The sequence below is a fragment of the Rattus rattus genome, chromosome 2 (genome assembly GCF_011064425.1).
Source record: "Rattus rattus isolate New Zealand chromosome 2, Rrattus_CSIRO_v1, whole genome shotgun sequence".
In the NCBI taxonomy this organism is placed as follows: Eukaryota; Metazoa; Chordata; class Mammalia; order Rodentia; family Muridae; genus Rattus; species Rattus rattus.
Window position 1 is genome coordinate 115716189 of NC_046155.1, and position 24377 is coordinate 115740565.

Below are 24377 nucleotides of genomic sequence, written 5' to 3' on the forward strand. Positions count from 1 at the left end.
CTGCCACTCTATATTCCAGGCTTGCTGGTCCATATACTTCCATAGGAGTGCTGGGATTATAGGTATATGCTGTTATATCCAACTTTTAAAATCTGGGTTTCAGGGATTAAACTCAGTCTTGAGACTTGTGCAGCAAACACTTTACTCACTCTTTAACTTTTGGTTCTAGCCAATTTAAAGGTAGGCCTTGGGACTGTAGCTTCATTGTATTTATGCTGGAGTCTAGTGGATTTCAACTTTAAGACCACTAAAGAGCTATTACTGAGCCCTGTGCTAGAGAAGTGGAAATTTGGTGCTAACTGACTTGAGAAAACTTAGTACCTTACAGTTCATTTTGTGGGTTTTCAAACCACAAACAAATCAAAAGAGAAAAGCTTGGTTTGGGGGTGACAGAGTTAGACATGTCTGGTCTCCTACTTCAGGAACTTGAGTTATCAAGGTTGTGGCCATGCAGTATAGAGGTCAGATTAGTGTACAATCAGTCTGATTGACTGTTAAGTAGTTTCAGAATTAATGTATTTCTACTTTTTCTCCTAGTTAAGGAAAGCTTCGATATTGGTAAAAGTGGTAATGACTTTAGCATTAAAAATAGTGAAAATACTTGACACGTGGTGCAGTGTAATGGGCTGGAAAGGAAAGACTGCCTTGTCCCCACTTGTAATTTATGTTAATTTCTTTCCTTAAATGGCTTTGGATACTATTAAATTCTTGAAGGGCATATAGGATAGACAAGAAAAATCTTGCACATCAAGGACTTATCATCTACTGTACTACATTTTAGACTATCATAGTTTAACTTTCTGCTGATTACTTAATAATCCAGAAGAAAGGAGATGATTTACACCAGGTTAGTGTATGCTGTACTGTTACATCATTTTGTCACTGACCCTACAAAAATTAATGGTAGCAAGGACATTGGTAACTTGAGTTTTGTGAAAGTGATTGTATTTAGTGTACTTGATGTGTAAAGGGAAAGAATGTAAGTTAAGCATTACTTTGTCACACGAGCCTTCTAATGTGTCTGCTAAAATGCCTATTTTAAACTGATAGGCTAGAAATGCCACAGAGTGATGAACAAGACAGGCACAGTGTAGTGGGTTGAATTGAATAGAGTAGAATACAGCCTATTGACCACTGCTTTCTTTTTGAGAAATGTCTATGATTCTGTATTTACTTTTCTTCACATGTATTTATCCCACTACCAGCGCACAGCATTTGTGAGGTAACTATTAGCCATGATGATTGGTCAGGGGACTTATAGGTAAAAAAAAGTTTAGTATTTGTTGGAAGCCTTTAAGAAACCTGACCAAGGTATTGAAGAGCTGTTTCTGCCCTCTGTTGTTGCCGTTAGGTAAGTGGTAGAGTTTAAAATTTATCTGGTATCCTAATTGGTTAAGACTTAGGTGGGGGCTTATTGTTCACACAGCTGGATTGTTCTTGCAGTTTATTTACTTAAAGACTGCACATCTTACATAATGAGTGATTTGTGTTGGGGAAGATGATGGACCTGGTATGTATGTATCTAGGCAATACTAATATACTTACAACAGCATTGAGAATAATTGTTGGACTCTTTTTAAAAGTGCTGGTAAAGCAGCACACTACCACTGGGGTATACCACCCACTCTGCCCTCCTTTACTTACACTCTTTTATGTCACTGAAGTGATTGTGATTTGTCACTAGTGTTTTGATGTCAATGATTAGCATTCTTTGTCTTTTCCAAATACAGGATGCACTGTAGTGAATTTGTGTTCCTTGGTCCTTACTGGTATCAATACAGCGTTGTTTGTTAGGCAGAAGGTGTGTCTTAATATTTTCCATTGGTGCTTTTGATTGATCATTAGCTGTTGCTTTGATGTTCTCTTACTACCTGGAAAAAACAGAAATTAGCTGAATTTGGAGTTTTTAGCAAGGAGGCATGCTTACAGATTATGAAAGGCAGTGCATTGGTAGAGAGGTTTACCTCTTGAACTGTGGTGAAGTATGGGAAAGGTTGCACCAGTACAGGAAGGAAGGACAGAAGGAAGAGAAGGAAGGGAGGGAGGGAGGGAGGGAGGGAGGAAGGAAGGAAGGAAGGAAGGAAGGAAGGAAGGAAGGAAGGAAGGAAGGAAATTCCAAATCTGTGCATCATAGCTTGTCATCATTATGTGGCATGTATCAGTAATATAGGACCTTTCGTTTCCAGTAACTCAACTGTGAGTGATGATCATAAGTCAGCTCAACTTAGATGAGTTTGGTTACAGTTGGAAGATAGGAAATCTGGTTTTGTTTTTACTAGATTCTTGGAATTATTAGAATATCACTTTCCACTGTTTCTTAAATATTCTGAAATTTAAGCTTATAGAAAATTACAGCAACCTTGTAAATAATTACTGCATGCCACTTAGCAGAGTCTGACCTCCCATAATATTTTGTCCAAAGTATTATTGTATTATTCTAGTCAGAATAGTTGATTCTAGTTGCTGGTTTCTGTGGTTGTGTATGCTGCACAATGTGTGTGTGTGTGTGTGTGTGTGTGTGTGTGTGTGTGTGTGTGTGTGTCTGTCTGTCTGTCTGTCTGTCTGTCTGCCTACCTGCCTGCCTGCCTGCCTGTCTGTCTGTCTGTCTACATATGTGGAGACCAGGAGACAACTTCAGAAGTCATTCTTTAGACAACATCTACCTTACCCTCTGAGGCAGTTGGTTTCCCTGACATGAGGCCAGCCCACTAGAGGAGGCTGTCAGGCCAGGGAAGCATAGGGATCATAGGGATCCCGTCTGGCTTCCCAGCACTGTGCTCACTGTTTTCTGTTATTTTTGGTTTGGGGATGGTTGGTTGGTTTGCATGGATTATAGGGTCTAACTCAAGTCCTGTTCTTGCACAGCAAGTATTTTGTACCAACAATTAGTGTTTTTCCTGACTTGAGAATTGACTTATGTGCATTATATTGTATTCTTTTACTATGTATTTTTTTAGCATATGAATGTTATCATAAACACCTAAAACAAGGATATTGTATTTTATAAGATCTTTACCAAATTAAGAAAATATAAAACCAATATTCTCCAACTGCCTTTACTGGTTTTCTCAATACTGTTTATTTTGGTTGTTGTTGTTGTTCTTGCTTGCTTGCTTCATTCATTCATTTTGAAGTTTGAGATCCGTTCTCACTCTTAAGCACAAACTGGCTTGAAACTCATGACGGTTGAATGCCTCCATGCAAACAAACACCAAACTACCCTGAAACCAAAAATAACAGGAAACAGTGGAGCAGAGTGCTGGGAAGCCAGTCAGGGGATCCCTATGCTTTTCTGGCCTGACAGCCTCCTTTAATGGGCTAGCCCCACATCAGGGAAACCAACTGCCTCAGAGGATAAGGTGGATGTCTCCTAAAGAATGACTTCTGAAGTTGTCTCCTGGTTTCCACGTAGGTGTACTGTATGTGCAATTGTGCAACCCATACGAACCTAGATGCTAGATGTATAGACCCCATATTCCCAGCCCCAGTAAATGTTCATTAGGTTGTCTGTTTCAGTCCAGGAAATCTAACCTGGACCACTCTATGTGACATTTTCTGTCACATCTCTTTTGTCCTCACTCATGTTCTTAGAGACAGACATTTCCTTAATTTTTATTTGTTTTTACAGGCATTGACATGTTTAAAATGGGTGGCAAACATTTTGTGAGATATTCATCAGATTGGTTTCATCAGTGTGTTCATGACTGAGGTTAGAAAATAGCAATGGTATGAGTTTCTCATTGTATCATATCAGGAGGCATGTGTCCACCTGCGTCTTTCTTTGTCAGGAGTAAACTTTCGTTGTCTCATTAGTATGACATCTGCTGGGGTCCTCTTCTTCAAAATTCAAATAAGTCACCTGTGGAGATGCACCTTGATACTTGGTGTAGCAGCCCTCATTATAACCTTCATCCACGAGATGTTAACCCTTCTGATAATTTTGCCTGAATCATTAAGCGTAGTTGTAGTGACTCGGGTGACTAGTCTCAAGTCTTTAATTGTGTGAACTGCAAAACAGAACCTGTTTCAGCTGCTGTGTCCCTTTGCTTTAAAGAGTTTAGTGTTGGACAGGGACCTGTCTCGTTCAACTTGTTCAGTTTGTTTTAAGCACTTTTGCACCCTCCAAGATAAATCTACTCTTTAACAGTACTTCAGTTGTGTTCCATTTTCTTTTCTTGAGGTTGCTCCTCCAGCTTCCCATAATTGTTATTCCAAAGAGATATCTTTCTGAATTTATAGCCATCCTTTCATGTTCCTGATAAAGCTAATTTATTTACTAGTGTTGTACTTGACTATATGATAATTCCAGAGTGGCTTGCTGTAAATACAGTGGATCACTGTGGCCTATCATCTAATCAAGCCTGAGGCTAAAGAGTAATGGGTTTAGGAGACAAAAAGCCAGCCTCAGCTCCATAGTCTGCAAAGAGTGTGTGATGAACAAATGCTTATAGGAAAGAGGTTGGAGTGTATCTGCAAAGCTCTTGTGTAGAAGGTTTCCTAGGAACTTACATACAAACTTTGTGAAATCTTGAATTATTTCTTAGATATTTTGTGTTATTATGTATGTAGATTATAAATAAGTATGTATTTTGAATAAACTCATTTAGTCTTTACAGTATAGCATATGTGCAGTATTTTAGCGTTAAATAATGTAAAGTATTTAAAATAGTTGTAAAAATTACCAACCTTGAAAGTTATTGCTTGTGTTTTTTTTTAAATCATGCTGTATCTGTTAAGTATTTATCTTATATTCATGAAATAGTAAAAGCATGTCCTAAACTTTATTATAGATAATGAGAACAGTATAGGTATGTTGAAGCCTCTGAACATATACATAAAGGATAGTTATCTGGACTTTCAAGGACAATTTTATTAAAATTTATTTTGCCTAAAGTTTATTGCCAATAAGAAAGAAAAGCATTGAGCCTAAAGTCTGTTCATGTGTGTAACTCTCTGTCATAGCCAGGATTTTTTTTGTACTGTAATTAGTAATTTTGTTTTATTTTTTTATTCAATTGATATCCTGCTCACAGGATCCTCATCTCTCCCCAGTCCCACCCTTGCAAATCCCTTTCCCCATTGCCTTCTCCTCTTTAAAGAAGGGAACACTCCCCTTGGGTACCATCCTATCCTAGGACATCTGGTCTCAGCAGTACTGGGCATATCCTTTCTCACTGAGGCCCAAACAGGCAGACCAGGTAGGGGAAAGAGGATTCAGTGACAAGGAACTGAGACCTAGACAACTCCAGCTCTACATGTTAGGGGACAACCTACATGCAGACCAAGTTGTACATTTGCCACAAATGTATAGGGGTCTAGGTTCATCCAGCATGCTCCCTGATTGCATGTTCTGTTATCCCCTAATAGTCCTACATTAGGTGATTCTAGGTGATCCTGTAGGTCTTCTCCTGGTGTCCTTGACTCCCTCCGTCCGGTTTGCCCAATTCGTTCCCCACTCTTCCACTCTGATGTTTAGCTATGGGTCTCTGCATCTGCCTTCATTCCCTGCTGGATGGAGAATAAGGCTAGAATTTAAAACATAAATTGGGTGGTGATGTGGGCAATAATTAATTCCACATTCCAAATACTCGGCTTGTTTTCTTACATTCATTTATTTATTGTGGGAAGCATGGGTGGAACATGCATGTGGAGATCCAAGGACAACTTGAATGGGTTCTTTTGATCAATAAGTTCTAGGAATCAAGCTGGAAGAGTCCTTCCCCGATGATTTAACTTACTAGTACTCTTGCATCAAATTTTAAAGTAATGTCAATTTGTTTCTGCAGGGCAAATTGTCATTATGACTGCCTATGTATACTAGTGAAATGGAGATAGGATTTTATCTTTGCTGTAATTACCTCCTAATCTGTAAACATTGTAATTTTCTTGTGTTTATTCTAATGGTTCAGTTTGAGTAGGATTACATGTTTCTTACAGAAATGCAGTCTTCTTTTCCAGAGAAGTCTTCTCCCACCTTATTCATCTGCAGCAGTGCTGGTACTGTAGGACAGAAACTGGGGGCCTGTGCTGCGGTCTTCATGGCACATGTCAGGCATAAAAGTAGTAATTCCTGCTCTAAGAATAAGACTAGGTGTCTCTTAAGAGCTGTCCTTGGAGCCTTGAAGGCCCTTGACCACTTGTAGAAAAGTTATTCTAAATAAACTGATGTGGCAGTTACTCAAATAAATTGCTAAGCTTCAGAAAAATTGAAGAATACCTAGTTAGTTAACCAACTTTGGGTCAAACGATTATAAAAAGTAACTCTTGCTCACATAGTCTATGGCCCTGTGTAGAAGAATTGTTAGGTTAGGATTATGTATTAACTACATTCCTTCATTACTGTCAACACCTCCTTTTGTGTCACTGAAATAATGAAAGCATTCCTTTAACTTTTAATGATTAAAATGTTAATTTACATTATAAGTTTTAACTGTCTCAACTCTGTTTCATGTTAAATGTGTTACAGGAATGAATCTGAAGTCTGCTGCAGTAAAACACTGAAGGCTTTAAAATGTTTTCTTGCATAAAAGTCAAACTTTAAGTAGCTGCTTATGAGGATAGGGAAGGCAGGAAGCTAATGTCTGTCTCAAGACACAGGACAGCTGTTTGCTCATCAACCTCAACTGTGTGAGTAGAGACCTAAGCCTGTAACCTTATATAAGTGGACATAAAACTTAATTTAAAAAAAAAAATCTAAAGTTTGTGAAGCTACAGCTAAGTCAGCATGCTAAGACTTGAAGGCCTCTTGTTCCTGGTGGGTAGGATGTGAGGGGTGGCGTGGGTGGTATTTAGTCATTAGATACTGTTAGTAGTAACACGGTGCTAGTGACCATACGTCTTTAAGAACTTATTCTAAGTTAGCATCTGAATGATAATTTTCTTGTGAAGAGAAAGATGTTGTTTTTTAGATTGATGTTTATTTTACAGTTAATTTCAGCCAACTATAAAATTTATTTTAGGAACTAGGTGATATTAATGTGGAACTTTTTCCTTATAATTTAGTAATATAGAAAGAGCATTACCTAAAACTAAAGGGATACTTATTTCTTTAGTGCAGTTTGAAATGTTTTATTATATTTTATTATGAAAGTACTTGGACAAGTTAAAATCATAGAAATGGGGAAAAGGTTTTTTCTCCTTTGCTAAGAGTTATCACCTCAAGAATCCTCTTAGAAAGACAACTTTTTTTTTCCCTTTCTTGTTGTTGATGATGGATTTTAGGAATGAAGCTCTAATTTGGATTCCTCTCTCTTCAGAAGAATGTGTGGTGTGTGTGTGGATGGGTTTCTAGAAGTATGCAGGGATTGAGCAGAGTGATCAGCCTGTCCACAGACTCAGTGTTTAACTGTGGGTGAGGCAAAGAGTATCAGTGGTTGTTTGCTTAGTGTATTTGTATCTAAGACGAGTCACTTTCTCTTTAATGTCACAAATGGACTATCCTTCAAAGCAGTGAACTAGAAGACACAGAAAGCAGTGATAAATGCATTCTGAATATGCATAATTCCTTTGCTGGTTCTCTTTTTCATTGGTTGGTCAGGTGATACACAGATAAGTGTCTGAGACGCTTCAAAGGAGAGATATTATAATCCCTTGGTTAAGAATGACAAGCCTCACTTTATTGATGCTCTGGCCTATTAATCTCTTTAGCCAGTTGTTTGGCACTTTACTAGTAAAACTATGACAAATTGTTTGGTGCTGCACTTTTAAAAGAAAAAGGAGGGAAAATCAAGAGTCCTACACTCGTTCCTATCTTTTTAGAGTCAAAAATAAAGAAAATTCAAGGTCAAAGAAGGCTTTGGGGTGTGGTCTCTAAAGTCAGATAGGGAGAAAGAAGAATCCGTCCCACTAACTAGAAAGCATGTTGTAACAAAGTAACTAGGGAAATGGGTGGCAGGTTTCCCTCCGCCTTCTGCCACTCTGGAGTGAGTCTGTTCTGTAGTTCTCTTATCCAGGGTATGCAGGGCAGAACTAAGGAGCCATACAATCTGTTTCAACCAGAGGTCGGTGCCAATGATATGCACGTTCTTCTCGCTCCCCTGCCCTTTATTTACCTTACCAGGAAGGTGTATAGGCTTGCTGAGCCTGGTCTCTACTACCCAGATGTATTTGCTTTTGCATTTAGTGTACAGTATGGTTATGATGGAGTTCTGGCTACATGAGAACAAATGGTCATAGTTAAGCGCCAATACTATAGAGTCAGTCTGTCCTGGTTTCACATCTTAGGTATTACTTTTAATAGCCTGATGATATTGAGGAATCACTTAACTTCTCCTTAACACTGTGATAATTCCCACCTAACACAATGGTAAAGTTCAGTGTCTCACAGCACTTGCAAATGATTACCATTAATACTATGACACCTCTGTTTCTGCTTCTTCTTTGAGGAGAATAATACTAGGAGATATGAACCCTCAAAGTGATAGTTAAGTTTTCTTTGGTTTTTGTCATGCTGGGAATTGAACCTGGAGATTGGTCATTCATGCTAGGCATGTACTCTTTTCACAGCTATAGTCCCAGCCCCCAAAAATAGACTTTGAAGGTGTGCAGGTGTGCATGTGTGAGTTTATGGTGATCAAACCAGGTTGGCTACAAGCTCCTTTACCCACTGAGACATCCCTCATCAACCCGATAAGTAAGAATTCAGAAATGATGAACTTTTTCAGCTAAGGTACCGTAAAGCACCCCAAGTCAGTGAGTGATGAGCTTTACTCATCTGTCCTCCCGTTCTGAACCAGTATTCTGCTGCCAGTACCCCCATTTCACACTTGATCTAGAGTCACACAGTGATTAGTGACTCACTGTTTCAGACAGTGCTGTTCTATAGGATAACACCGGGTGCAGTGTCCATATTGTCTGATACTTCTTGATGGTGCCATTCCTGTTTGTCTTGCCTGATGTGGTGCTGGAAACTGAACTTGGGTCAGTGTTCCATGCCTGTAACTTCCGAGCCCTCTCCCCAGCCCTGCAGTAGTGGTTGATAAAGTTGAAATTGGTAGGTAAGCCGGCATTAGTACAGCTACTGAGGTTGTTATTGACTACATTCTGGATTGTATGAAAATGAAGGCTAGCCACATCCAGGCTGGCTCTTAGGATATAGAATAGTGTTTCCAAATACATTTTAGCCATTTGAACTCCTTTGTTCAAATAAAATCATTCCTAGAAATTGGAAATTTCTGAATTGTGAAAATACCAAAAAGGACCTGTTGGGGCAGATTTGCGGTGCACTCTGCCCCTTCAGCATTTTGTTTTGGTTTTTTGTTTTTGTTTTTGTTTTCTGCACCCTTTTCCTCCAGCTGCGTACTTGATGGAACAAAACATACTTGTATCACATAAACCTGAGGAAGAATTACCTGTGATAAGATTCACAAAAACTATGCACATTGTTGTGTATTTTTTTGTTTTAATTTTTAAGTTTGTAACTGGCTTCTTCTAGTAGGTGGGCTATTATCTGAAACTATATGATACTGTACATAGGAAATTGAAAAATGGTATCAGAAAACAAGCACTGAGTCCCGTGTTTCCTTTTATAGATGTTATTCATGATATCATATTTTTTTCTACTTACAGATTGTAGGAGGTCTCCTACATTATCTGGGTGAAGCTTAAAGTTTGTTTCTCCTGAGTAATTTAGTTTTTTTAGAATATTGTGCCTACTAAGTATTCAAGTACTCATATTAGTTGTACTAATTGGTGGGAGGAATAACACCAACTAGTTTCAAATTAGCAAGCAGATCATATTGACTTATGTAATTTTATTTTTGTGACAGTATATTGGTTGATTTTTCTCATTTTTGTGAAGAGGGGGGAAAATCCTTGGGCAGCTGTGATGCTTAGCAGGTAAAAACACTTGCTGCCAAGCCTGACAACTTACATTTGATCTCCAGGATTCACATGGTACAATGAGAAAACTGACTCCTAAGACCTCTACACATCTGACCTCCACACACGTGCTATGGCACACGCTTCTCTCTGTCTGTCTGTCTCTCTGTCTCTCTCTCTGTCTCTCTCTCTCTCTCTCAACAAATACATATATACTGTCCTAGTTAGGGTTACTATTACTGTGATGAGACACCATGAGGCTCTTACAAAGGTAGTATTTAATTGGTGCTTGCTTACATTTGGAGGACTGGTTCATTATTGTCATAGTGGAAACATGGCAGCATGCAGGCAGACATGGTACTGGAGAGGTAGCTGAGAGTTCTATATCCAGATGGGTAGGTAGCAGGAAGACATTGTGATGGCTTGAACTTTTGAAACCCAAAGCCCATTCCCAGTGACACACTTCCTTCAGCAAAGCCACACCTCCTAGTAATGCCACTCCCTATGAGCCTATAGGAGCCATCTTCATTCAAACCACCACAAATACATTTTAATATTTTAGGAATGTAAGTTATCAAGTCTTCCCATACTCTTCCCATAGTTTCTTCCATTCTCTATAACTATTCCCTCCAATTTCATGTGCCCTGCACTGATTTATTTTTAAGTGTGTGTGAGGAGGGAGATGGGAATGTGCATGTGCTCACAGATGCCCAGAAACCGTAGAGTATTGCAGTCCCTGGAGCTGTAGTTACAGGCAATAGTGAGCTGTCTGGTGGAGCTGCTGGGAACTGAATGGAAGAACAGTACATGCTTTTAATGATGAACCATCTCTCGCTTGTGCCTTTTATTTTTTATAAACCCAAAGAGCCAGTGAGTCTACTTAGTACTACCAGTAGAGAGTGTGTGTGTGTGCGTGTGTGTGCGTGTGTGTGTGTGTGTGTGTGTGTGTGTGTGTGTGTGTGTGTGTGTGTGTACAGTTATGACAGCAGGAGAGAAGGGCAGCTATCACATTGTATCCATAGTAGGTGAGCAGAGAGCCAGTAGTGCTGGTGCTCCGGATTTTGTTTTGTTGTTCCTTTGTTTGGTTAGTTTTATTTTTTCCCTTTTTATGCAGTCCAGGATGCCAGTCCATGTGATGGCTCTGCCCACTTTAATGGTACATCTTCCTTCTACTGTCCAGAGTGATTCTAAATCCAGTCAAATTAACCAAGTTAATTTCGTTTTTCCATTGATAGCCATTTTTATTTACTTTTTATGTCATGCAACATTCATTTTTATTCCTTCGAACTCTCTTCAAAACAATTATGAAACATGTAAGTTAAATGGTAGTGTGTAGTGGGTAATACTTTTAGGACTCCTTCCAATTACAAGTTGGGAGACTTCCTTGTTTGCTGGTTATTTAACAGCAAACTCTTCCTTGGCACAGATAATAAACTTTTCACAATGTTACCTTATTCTGTTTCTAAGCTTATTTCCAGCATTTGATATTCCAAGTGCATAGAATTCTTTCCCAGGAAGAGTGCAGTCGTGCATTTGTTAGCTGTGGACGCACATAAGCATATACTAGTGAAAACTGAGACGGCAATGGGACTACCGGGCAATATAACCTATGGAACTGTTTGGCCATTTACTGAAATGCTGTTGTGTGGAGTGTGTCTGTGCGTGATTTTAACCTTCTGCAATGGCAAATGCTCACTATAAACAAGTTTTCGTTAGTCAAATGATTGACACATCATTTTATGACCTTTGGTTGTAACATTTCCTGCCTCCTAATTGAGAAAGTGGTGGTATCAGGTAGAGGTGAAGCATTTTCAACTAATTCCTAACAAGTGATCTATTATGTGGTGAACAGGCCTTGAGGCAGTGTCCTTGTTGAACCTTGGGCTACAGATAAATGATCTTGGAGTAACGACTGCACCCCTCCCTCTAATTATGAACTGCAGTTGTTGATGTACAAGTCATCCAGTTCTGATGGGCGTTTTGTACAGTTTTATGTTGCGGTGTGCTGGGGTTGGGGATTTAGCTCAGTGGTAGAGCGCTCTGGGTTCAGTCCTGAGCTCGGGCTTGGGGGTGAGGGGGTTTGACCAAATATCAAAAAATGTTGCATTGTGTTTTCATAGTCATTATTTCATGGGCTCTTCCTCAGAATCCGTGGGGTAGAAAAGACAGGTATCACACCTACCTCTGTGTGAAGGGCTTGGACTAAGCATTAAGAAGGCAGTGTCATAATCAAGCTGGGTTAGAATGAAGCCGAGCTCATTGTTCTTCTCACTGTGTTGCCTTGTACATAAAGGTGACCCTTTATATATAGTTGCTCTGCTGTGAACTGTAGTCAGGTTTCTTTCTAGGATGTTTGTTATCCCTTACTTCAAGTGACTGCATCTTCACTGGGAGAAAAACTAGCTTTTGCAATGCCATGTGTTTTGTTATTTGCCCGATTATTTTGTGGTGCTAGGGATTAAATCCAAGGCCTTGTGCAGGTTAACAAGAACTCTACCACTCTTTTCAGCCACTGCTCTTCATTTTGGTCTTTAAAATAAACTCTGAAGTTAGAATGATTATATTTCTAAATTTTGTTGAGTACTTGTTAGCACTGGTTTTATAGCTGCTTTGATTTTGAAGGTAGATGGCTGTGTCTCTGTAGATACATGAAAATCAGACATTCATGTTTGTGTCCTTGTACCTGTGGATTGAATCCGTCCCAGCCATTGACCTACCATAGAGCTACACTCTCAGCTCCCTTCATTGACTCTTGTGAGCAGAAGCTGTGGCATAAAACTTCATTACAGTAACCAGCAGAACAGTAGACAGCACAGGTCAGAATTTCATCCTTGAATAAAGCTATAACAAAAGAAAAACTGATTTGCTGTCAAGAAGTCTTGCTGTGTTTTTTCTATTAACATTTCTAACCAAAGAAGTTTTGAAAGCATTCATGTATTCATCCTTTACTTGAGTACCTGCTAGGGGCACTGAACCTGAAGCAGGAATTGGAAAACCCTGGCCCACTAACCCATCCTTCTCAGTCACCTTTTATTGTAAGTACACTCATTTGTTAACATTTGTATATGGTTTCTTTTCATTACCAATTGAGAACTTGAGAATTGCCCAAGAGACCGTATAGTTCACAAAGCCCGGTATTATTGATGCTTAGAGGAAAAGTTTGCCAACCCTATTCTAAAAAATTGAAAATACAACTCTGAGAAGAAAAGAAAAATGCTTTGTGTATTAAATCTGATTTTTCTCTTTTCTATCCTCAAAGACAGGTTATTTGTCCATCATTCAACTTTCAGTTGCTCCTGAAGGCACTGCTCCTGATTACAGCAGCTGTAGCTGTAACAGTCTGCCTCTGGGTTTGTAGGAGTCTGTTTGCTCAGCAAGCAGGCCTGTTCTCTGAAATGAGAGACTTCCATTGGTATCATATGGACAGGAAACTACCACGAAGAAGGCTTTATTCTAGGGTGCCATGACCCCAGAAAGGTTCAAAGAGGAATAAACTTAAGGCAGACTGTGTAATAAGATTAAATAAAATTAATAATTGTATTGTTTCATTAGGAACTAATATTTGGGAATAGAGGGATAGCTCAGCAGCTAAGAGTACCTTCTGCTCTTGCAAAGACTGAGAATCAGTTTCTAGCACCCACATGGCAGCTATCCTAGTCACTGTTGTATTGTTATAAAGTGACACCATGACCAAGGCAACACTTAAAGAAAGCATTACACTGGGGGCTTCCTTACACTTTCCAAGGTTTATTGCATTGTGGTTTGGAGCATGGAGGCATAAAAGGGATACATGGTACTAGAGGAGTAGCTGATCCAAAGTCTGAGAAAGAGATAGAGACAGATAGATTGGGCCTGTTGTGGGCTTTCCAACCCTCAAAGACCATCCCCAGTGACACACTTCTTTCCACCTCCTAATCCTTTCAAATAGTTCTACTCCTTGGTGATTAAGCTTTCAAATATGAGCTTATGGGGGTGATTCTCACTTAAACCACCACACAGGCTCACAGCCATCTTGAACTCTAGTTCCAGGAGATCCAACGTTCTCTTCTGATATCATGGCACCAGACATGCATGTGGTATTCAGACATACTTCCAGGAAAAGCACCCATATACATAAAGTAAATAAGCCTTTAAAAAAGAGAGCAGTATACTTCTTTCCCTTTTAATGTTGAGATTATAGTATAATTATGTCATTTCTCCATTTCCTTTCCTCCCTCCAAACTCCCATATTACTCCCCCATACACTCTTTCAAATTCATGGTGTCTTCATTACCTGCATGTACACACACATATTCATGTATATTCATGCCTAAATATAACATGCTCAGTGTATATGATGTTACTTATATGTATGATTTTAGGACTAATCATATGGTATCCAGTAGTCAGTTGGTGTGTTTTGCCCTGGGGAAGACTATTAGTCCTGCTGCCATCATTTCTTAGTTGAGAACTAATACAAAGGAACTTAAAAGATTGTGTAGGATTAAGGCCTTATGGACTTTCTTCCATTCATGTTGGTAAGACTTTATGGGTTTGATATTACTAGGAGAAAGGACAACCTCCATGATCCTCTTGCTCTTACAGTCTTTCTGCCTCCTCTTCTGCAATACTCCTTGAGCAGAATACTCCTTGGTGCAGGAATGTTTTGTAGATACATCCAGTGGGACTTCATGACTCTGCGTTTTGATTGGTTATGATTTTACGTAATGGTTTTCATCTGAGCAACATGCTCACATAGCTACCCATCCCTCTAACCTCTATAAGATTAACTTTTAAGAAGAGATAAAGACCTTCCCAGGAGTTTTAGAGGTAGCCAAGTTGGTAGAATGATTGCCCAGGGTTCCATCACCAGCAATAGTTTGTAAGTAGTAGCACATGTCTGTAATCTTAGCACTTGACAGGTAGAGGGTAACAAGATAAAAATTTAGCCAAATAGCTACGTAGGCCAGCCTAGGCTATATGAGAGCCTTAAAATATAAAATGAATTTTCAAAAAGAACTGTTGTCTTTCATGTTTAATGTATAATAATAAAGTGTATAACAACTTCTGACACAATTCAGTGCCACCTCTAAGATATCAGCTGTTTTATCCTCTTTTTTATACTGCTGATTTATATGCCAACAGATTGAAACAGACAAATTCTTTGTTTTATTTTTTGAGACAAGGTAGGTGTAGAACTTGCTGTCTGATCTTCTTGCTTGGTCTTCCTAGTACTGTTAATTCTGTCTTCTAGTACTGTAATTCTGTGCTTCTGCACTGGGTGCTTTTTTGGAGTGGGGGTTTCACTATATTATGTAGGGTGGCTTTGAACTTCAATGGAAGTGATCTCTTGCTTCAGCTTTCCATTACCTAGAAGTGCAGGTACATAATAGGACTATAAATTATTAACTTGAAAGTAGTTTTGACCTCCTTAAAGTCAGTAAGGGTCCCCAGTACTCCACAGGTAGGCTTTGCATACATGGTTTAGAGAATAGGCTGTAGCCAGTAGCTTGAGAGATTAGGTTGAATCCTAAGTATTTTTATCTGTAATAAAATGAACTACTTCTATAAAAATCACTGTATAAAATTCTGAGAGGTTTCAAGAAAGATGTTACTGAACTAAAGAACTTAAGCAAGGCAATCATTCATAAAGGTGGTAAACTAAGTTAAAGATTTACTTAAAGTGGTTTCAGAGATGAAGGAGGTGAAGAGATCTTCTTAAAGGGATATAGAAGCAGGAGATGAGGCTACCTGCATACTAAATGGCTACATGGAAGTGGCAGTTGGATGGTTTAGAAACTTTAAGGTCAAAGAGGAGGAAATGAAAGGGCTTATGGGTATGGGTCTTGTGTATTACAGACTGTTCTTTATATTTGGGGTTTTGTGGGGCAAGGATGTTTTGAGAAACAGGTGAAACTCTGTTAATGAGGCAGCCGCTGGGGAGCTCTGACTCTTGAGTAAGGATATTGAGTGACTTTATGTAGATAAGCACTGACTTATTTTTGAAGACAATTGGTGCAGAACCAAGTTCAGTTTTGAGAGCACATAGCTAGCTAACTATTGAATGGAGCTCTCAGCTGCTTACAACAAGCCTTTATGATGCAGCAGCCAGCTTCCCCACAGTAACAAGCATATGGATAAACATGACCTGCAGTAAGCAAAGGATAGTCTTTAGGTTAATTATAAACGAGAAGAACATAATCTTGCATTATTCCACATTTTAAAAAAAATGTTAAATCCAGATAAATTGCCAGTGAAAGATAAAATAGCCAAGTCTAGAAGTATGCAATGTCTTCATGATCTTGGAATAGGCAGTAGGTTATTAAATACTACCTAACTAAATACAGACATTGTTAACGTAACTTAGTATCACAATGGTGAGATATCTGATAGAGAAACTTTCAGGAGGAAAATTTGTTTTGGCTCATAGTTTCAGGGCACCTCAGTCCATGATGATAGGGAAGTTCATGGATTAGAAGAGTGTGTTATAGTCCCCTCATATCACAATGGACCAGGAAGCAAAACGTATAAGCCTGAAACCAGAGGCTTGGTATTACCTTCAAAGGCCTGTCCCCAAGGAACCATTTCTCCAGCTAAGCCCTACTTCCTAAAGGTTCTGCAGCCTCCCAAAACAGTGCTACCAGCCAGGGAACATACATTTAGAACATCAGCTTGTAGAGTCAAACCTCACTTAAAATGGACAAGACAAGGCACATAGTGGGCAACATAAGCAAAAGGATCATACATCAGAAAACAGGCAGTGAAGACAGAAGAGGATATTCAGTAGTCAGAGCATCCAGTGATGGTGAAGCTACAAGGTGGTGCTGAGTTAAGACATGGAGACACCCAGTATTTAAATAGAAGGGTTAATTTCTCGGGGCTTCTGAGGCCAGCTAATACAATCCAGGTAGTAAAAGCAAAGAAAATCATTCTCTTGATTTTAGAGTCCAGAAATCAGAAATGAAGCTGTTGCTGAACATCTCAAAGCTTGCTGTGCCTGTCTTTCAGGACTCACCTGATTAATCCAGGGTGAGATCTCCTCAGATTCTTTCTCTGTTTGAGAAAATACTTAGAGCTTCAGGGAATAGGGTATGGACATCTTTGTATTGGACATACAGCCCAATACAGGAGACAGACAGTACTGAGGATGAGTACGCTAGGGATATCCTGGGGCTTTTACTTGAGGGATGTGTGAAGATAGGTAACCGCTTTGGGAAGCTGTTAGTGGTCTCTGCTGAAGTTGAAAGTCCACATTCTCTGTGATACAACATCCCCACTCTTCGGTATGTACTCAGGCTAAGTATGGATGCATTGTAGCCAGAAGTAACATAAATAATATTCCCAACAGCTATGTTTCTAGAAGTCCTAGACAAGAAAGTTTAAGAAAATTCCCATCAATATTAGATAGTCCTTTACACCATGGAACATTCTGCGTAGAGATGAGAATAAATACACCACAATTACATAAAGAGAATAGTTGAATTTCACAATATTAGGTGTTATATAATTCCTTTACAGAAGTTTAAGAGCCAGAAAAGCTACTGAGTATAGCATGTACTCGGGCATGTACATAACTGGATACTTCCCCACCTTGTCCCCTGCTATTTGCCTTGAACTTGCAGAGCTGGAAGTAGAGGTATATCATCATGTCCAGCTATAGTGGCCCTTTTAAATGAGATTTATCATCCAGGCCTGTGGAAATTTCCCTGTAGCAGTAGCTAGATAAGTGGGATTTATACTAGAACATGTCTAACACTGATGTAATTACATGTAGGAATGCTATGCTTTATATTTGCTAGGAAAATATTCCCAGAGATCTTACCATATGTTAGGTAGTAGACTCAATGGCCTTTTTGTTTTTCAGTGCAAGCAACAGCAGGAAAGACAACTCGACTTAGGGATCTGGGGACTGCTATGCAGAGTTACCAAGCCTACAGTACAGTAGGAACTTTAACCTGTCCCTGTTCTTTCATCTGAGTGAGCAGCTTTCCTCCCAAGTGTTTTCTGTCAAGGTGTGTTTTCTATTTGCTTTGTGACCTTCTTGGATATCCTGAAGAATATCTCAGTATATCAATCCCCGCCCCCTGTGTGTGTGCCTATGCGTGTGCCTGTGCATTTGTATGTGTGTAACCATCTGTAACCCCAGGTCCAAGGAATCCAATGCCCTTCTGGCCTCTACAAGCACCAGGCACACATCTTACATGTGCATATATCTAGGTGTGTCTATAATTTTTTTTTTAAACTATTGCTAGGAGAGGAAGTACCCAAAGAGTATGTATATAGCCTCTGGTGAGTTGAGCATGTTCCAGTGGATGTTCACACATCCAAGATTGTTTGGCCAGCACAAATTGGCCTTGGTGAGGTTGGGGAGTGACACAAAGTTGAGTTGGGGTGGACTTCAGAAGAGTTGGGGAAGAAGGTGAATATTATCAAAACACTGTACAAAATTCTCAAAGAACTAATAAAGTTGTGTGTGTGTGTGTGTGTGTGTGAGAGAGAGAGAGAGAGAGAGAGAGAGAGAGAGAGAGAGAGAGAATCTGACAAACGATAAGACTGATGAGCTAATGAGCAGACATAGGTCATCCTAAAGAGTTAAGCCTGCCTAGCTAGCTTCAATTTTTAGAACATAAGCTCACTCTGAGTTTTTCCTATATATTTTACTTGGAAACCTGAAATTTTCGTGTGAAATTCACCAATTTTTGACGATTAATAGCTAAGTAATTTTGATATCTGCTGGCCAACCAGAAACAGGGTTGAGTAAGATTAAATTGGCATTTACAGTTTCTCTGGACTGACTACTCACTGTAAACTATTTCTTCCTTTAGATGAAGGCAGGAAAACAATAGGGGTGTATATGCATGCATTTTATAACCACTTTAAGCATCTATTCTGAGTAGCATTTCCATATTACTTTCATAATAATGAGATGTGGTTAGTCAAATATTTCATAAGATTCATATTGGCATAAAAGAGATTTGAAGAAGCTTCATATACTGGGATGTAAGTCGCAGGGTTGCCTGTGGTAAGATTTAAACATCCTAAAGAGTGCCACAAGCAGCTTTCTAAGGAATGCAAAAGAAACTGACTTCCTGAAATAGATAGGACTATTGGGCAGATGCCACAGCAGACAACATCTACAGAAAAGGAGAAGCAAGAGCTAGGAATGAGCAGTCTAGATGGAGCAAAGGACTGGCTTCTCCCTCTAGGCACAGCTGAGTTAGAGCAGTGATTGAGCTTTCCTTGTATGGTTGGCACTGGATGCATCATTTCATGTGTTGGACAGGTAGTCCATGTATTCTTAGAGCATCAACCCTAGGGTAGGATAGTGACAATGTCCAAACTCTTACAGACAAGAAAAGGACCAAGTTGGGAATTTCACTGTTGCTAACTGACTCCAAGACTATCCTCATTTTACACAGTATACTTTGTGTGGAAAGTAGACTGAGCTGGATACATTATGCAGAACATGAATGCTTGGTTGAGTACTCTTCAAGGGCAGTTACTGTACAATAACTCAAACTAGGTGTTCCAGGAGAGCTGAAGTCAGTAGAACTGGAAGCAAGGTAGTAAAACAGAAAACTTAAACATAGTACAGCTGTTGTATCCATAGAAGCCGATCTCTAGGCTCCTCACTCCCACCTGCTTGAAGGGACAAAAATCAGCATTAGCATGGGAAGTAAAATAGCCCGAGATTCCCAAAAGAACTCACTGGAACTGGTGAGCTCACTCTAGGAAATGAAACAAAGGCATGTCCTTAGAATTGTCTCTTGCCTTTGTTCACTGCTGTTCTTTTGTAGGAATTTAATTTGTAATGAATTTTTTTGCATTCTCAGATTATACAATCTTGAATATTTATATAGATAAAGACTTCGTTAGGGAAAAAGACAAAATGGAAAAATTAATTATTTTGAGTACAGTAGGTTATAGCTAATTAAAGTTGCATATTATCTTAAGACTGAACAATTGAGTAAAGTTTAAGCTGATTTTTAAATGCAAATAATAAAAATTCATGAATGTCTCAAAATTGTTTTAAATACAACAGGCTGTCATCCTAATTTTTTAATATTAAAAGACTGACTTGATGGTTCACCAGTTATATGACTTTGGTCCGTTTTTAAACTGGGGTCTCGTGCTCGCTTCTGCAGCACATATACTAAAATTGGAACGATACAGAGATTAGCATGGCCCCTGCACAAGGATGACACACAAATTCGTGAAGCGTTCCATACTTTTGAAAAGCAAGATCTAGATTTTAAATCACATTTGATCATGATGATGGACTTCAAGAAAGACATAAAGAACTCCCTTAAACTGGGGTGTAGAAATAAATGGCATAAGGACAAAGCAACAGTTCCACAGTAAATTCTGAATCACCATGAAGTATTAGAGAACATAGGTTGTGATTTTTGACTGGGACAAGTCAGTTCAGCACGTTGGATTCAGTTTTATGATTCACGTTGGAGCTGTTTTATGACTACACTGTGCTAGGCAGTATTCACTCCTGTGCCTGGCTTTCACTGCTCTAAGAGCTTGGATTTGCAGTGGTGGAGTCCCACAGTACAGTATGAAGAATTGATCTTCCTTCTCTTCCCTTACCCATTTTATTCCCTGATCGTTTCAGTGCCAGATTTATGTCCTGCATTGTTCACCTATCAGAAATGGCAGGAGGGGCTGACCTGTGGTTTTTCCCCAGTACCCTTGCTGTGCCACTGCCTTCATAGAAATTGTTATCCTTTGTGGTTTTGGGGTTGTTTTTGGTTTTTAGGGTTTTTTTGATTTTTTTGGTTTTTTTGGGTTTTTTTGGTTTTGGGTTGGGTTTTTTGTTGTTGTTGTTGTTGGTTGGTTGGTTTGTTTGGTTTGATTTAGTTTGGTTTTTGGTTTTTTTGTGGTCATTTTGAATCTTTACAAAAGGTATGTTTTCAATGTTTTGAAAATGAATAAGTAAGACTGAATCATTTTATAATCAATCACCTGTGTCTCCTAAAATTACTGAAAAATTACTCTGTTTGCTACTGTGCAGGACAGTTTGGTTTTGGAAGTAGGTACAGTTAGATGGCATTGAGTTTTAATGTTAGTTTTGAGGTTAAATGTAGCAGAAAAGCTTGATGGTCGTATTTCACTTTTATCTCTGTGTTTACCTAGTATTCATAGAATGACATCTCTCTTTTTTGGATGTTGTGACTTTCAGTTATACTGGCATGTTTATCTATATTGGGGTGGGGAGAACTCCTTTATTGTATCTTACTTTAATCTGCTGCTTAGTGGCATGGTACAGTAACAGGTTGAACCTGTATTTTTACATTGTCTTTTCTCTATTATCCCAGGGAATCTTACTAGGTGCTCTCCCCATCCCCAAGTGGTCTCCACTTATATATAATTTTAAGTCCAGAGGTAATGCTGTATAAGTCAGTTTTGTGCCTCTTTTCACAAATAAAAAAAAAAAAAATGTCTGTTAGCCCTCTTGAACTGCCTTGGCCTGTGTTGAGAAATGTGCATTTTGCATGCAGCAATGAATTCTCAGAATGTTGGTACCAAAATCTTAACGCTTTCTAAAATTAATGAATAGCGTGAAGAGATTTTGTTTTAAATATTATATTTAGTGCTTTTTAGCATATGACAGGTAAAACTGAGGGAAAAAATTTAATACTAACTTATTTTAAATGTTTTAGTGGAAAGTGTACCTGCCCCTCCCTACACATTTCTTAGTGATAAAAGGCTTAATAAAACAAGATCTTAGTGGTTGCTTTGAATTTAATATATACAGTGCTGTAAAGAAAATCTGGGCTCTTGGAGTTGAAAAAAGAATGTTTTAATAACCTTCCCAGCTTTATAAAAGATGGTGTTCTTTAATACTACACCAAAATTTGACAGTTGATAGTTTCTTTAGGGATGATTGCAGCTTAGACTCTGGTAGCATGTAAAACCTCTTTGTCTTTTTGTTGGTGTGTCTTTCCATTTGAATGGTTCTTTTGTTCATGAATGATTTTATACTGACATACGTTGGGTACTTGATTCACTGATTTAAGGAGGTCTTTAAATGTTGGATCGGTGTCATTCAGTTAATGCCAATAATATCACTAAAACACTCAAAATATTGGAGACTTGTTTAAGCCCTTTTCTGTCTGAATGACTGAATGGTATCCTTGTAGTGGCTACTTACAGTTGGTTGTTTAAAGTGACAGATATCCTACATGTCCTTTGTTTTTAGAAAATGTCGGACTCAAGTCTTAATAACCAGTGTGCCAGTCATTCTTTTAAATAAAGTTGTTCATTAAAAGGGTATTCAGTCACCTTACAATTCAAATAGTTGCACAACCATTTTTTCTAAGGTACAGTTCTCCAAAATGCAGATAGGTGACACCAGAAAATCTATTCTCAAAAAAAAGAAAAAAAATCATGTGCTTGGGCAAGATTTAACAAATAAATTGCTTTTTGCTCTGGGTGTAACATGACGTCTGCTAGTACACCGTTCCACTGCCTGTTCGGCTCATTGAAAGCCTCTGGCTGAAAAACACTGCTTTTGCACCACTGCAAAGGATCCTTCAGAGTATGGGTTTTGTTTTGTTTTAAGGCAGGTAACTTGTTAATGTTGTTTTGAGTATAGTGTCGACCTCCATACCAGCTCATGGATCATACTTTTAAAACTGCTAGCTTAGAACCTGGACTATAGCCAGACTATCTGGATGAATCCCAGCTCCGTTACTTAATTATCTTTATCATGGTTAGCAGTCACTAAAAAACTAGACAAACACAAAGAACATAAGGCTAGGGAGATGGTTCAGTGGATAAAGTGTTTGATACACAAGCATTAGAATCTGAGTTGAGATCCTCTGCAGTCACATAAAAAGCAAAACACTGCGACTTGCATCCTATGTAATCCCAGTGCTAGGAACGAAAAAACAGAAGGGTCCCTGGCATTGGCCAGCCAGCCAGTCTAGCTGTATTGGTGACTCCAGGTTTAGTGAGGAACTGCTTCTAAGTGTAGGGTTGAAGGTGACTGAGGAAAACAACTCATTCTGGTTTTAACCTCTAGCCTAAACACAGATGTACATACAAAATGAGCGCGCACCTACACACATATTAACACATACACACTCAAAAGAGAATAGACTAATGTCCATCAGGAACATCTTGCCATCATACTACTTCTCTACGTTGTAATTGCCTTTTAATTTGACATGAATATATAGGATTGCAGGAGAGAGGTGACTGATACAACACATGATATTCTCTCTGTCTCTATCTGCGCCGCCACCGCCCCTCCCCGCTCCGTCTGTTTCTGTCTCTCCCTCTTCACCTCACCCCCCACTCTCTGACAAGGATGGGATTCTGAGAGAACCTGTCATGGAGTGAAAAATAAGCTTGTCAGAATCTTAGATTGTATTCCCAGGTAAAGGTATGAAGTAGCATCCCTTAATAGTTTGAGACCTTTTCTTTTCTTTATCTTTCTTTCTTTTCTTTTTTTCTCTTTCGAATGATATTCTCAAGATCCATTCATTTGCCTGCAAAATTCATGATATCTTTGTTTTTTATTTTATTTTATTATTTAAACAATCATTTTTATTGGATATTTTCTTTTTTTTATTGGATTTTTTTTTAATTTACATTTCAAATGTTATACCCTTTCCCCTACCCAGCCACCCACCCCTTCCTGCTTCCCTGCCCTGACATTCCCCTACACTGGGGTTGGGGGCGTGGTTCAAGCCTTGGGAGGGCCAAGGGCTTCGCCTTCCTTTGGTGCCCAACAAGGCCATCCTCTGCTATATATGCAGCTGGAGCCATGGGTCTATCCATTTGAACTCTTTGGATGGTGGTTTAGTCCCTGAGAGCTCTGGTTGGTTGGTATTGTTGTTCTTATCCGGTTGCAAACCCCTTCAGCTCCTTCAGTCCTTTCTCTAACTCCTCCAATGGGGACCCTGTTCTCAGTTCAGTGGTTGGCTGTGAACATTCACCTCTGTATTTGTCATGCTCTGGCATAGCCTCTCAAGAGACAGCTATATCAGACTCCTGTCAGCATACACTTGCTGGCATCAGCAATATTGTCTGGATTTGGTGGCTGTGTGTATATAGGCTGGATCCCAGGTGGGTCAGGCTCTGAATGGTCATTCTTTCAGTCTCTGCCCCAAATTTTGTCTCCGTATCTCCTCCTATGGATATTTTTGTTCTCTCTTCTAAGAAGAACTGAAGCATCTGCACTTTGGTCATCCTTCTTTGAGTTTCATATGGTCTGTGTATTGTATCTTGGCTAATTTGAGCTTTGGGGCTAATATCCACTTAATGAGTGCATACCGTGTGTGTGTTTTTTTGTGATTGGGTTACCTCACTCAGAATGATATTTTTTAGTTCCATCCATTTGCCTATGAATTTCATGAAGTCACTGTTTTTGAGAGCTGAGTAATACTCCATTGTGTAGATGTACCGCATTCTCTGTATCCATTCCTCTGTTGAAGGACATCTGGGTTCTTTCCAGCTTCTGGCTGTTATAAATAAGGCTGCTATGAACATAGTGGAGCATGTGTCTTTGTTATATGTTGGGGCATCTTTTGGGTATATGCCCAAGAGTTGTATATCTGGGTCCT

The 24377-nt window shown here is 39.1% G+C and overlaps 1 protein-coding gene and 1 non-coding gene across 6 annotated transcripts in view; both read left to right on the forward strand.

Moving 5' to 3' along the window:
* Positions 1–24377, forward strand: part of Zfand6 (zinc finger AN1-type containing 6) — a 56714-nt gene that overhangs the window by 16230 nt on the left and 16107 nt on the right. For 3 of the 5 annotated variants that reach the window (XM_032893278.1, XM_032893279.1, XM_032893275.1), the window contains exon 2: positions 6467–6627. The exons of 1 other annotated variant lie outside the window; for it this stretch is intronic. The gene's annotated coding sequence lies outside the window, so the exon portion shown is untranslated. Of the gene's footprint in view, positions 1–6466; positions 6628–17696; positions 17811–24377 lie in introns of those variants that run through there. One more of the 5 variants, XM_032893277.1, reaches the window with a different exon arrangement.
* Positions 19928–20031, forward strand: LOC116894851. Its single transcript, XR_004387066.1, has one exon. It is a non-coding gene; the product is annotated as a U6 spliceosomal RNA (small nuclear RNA).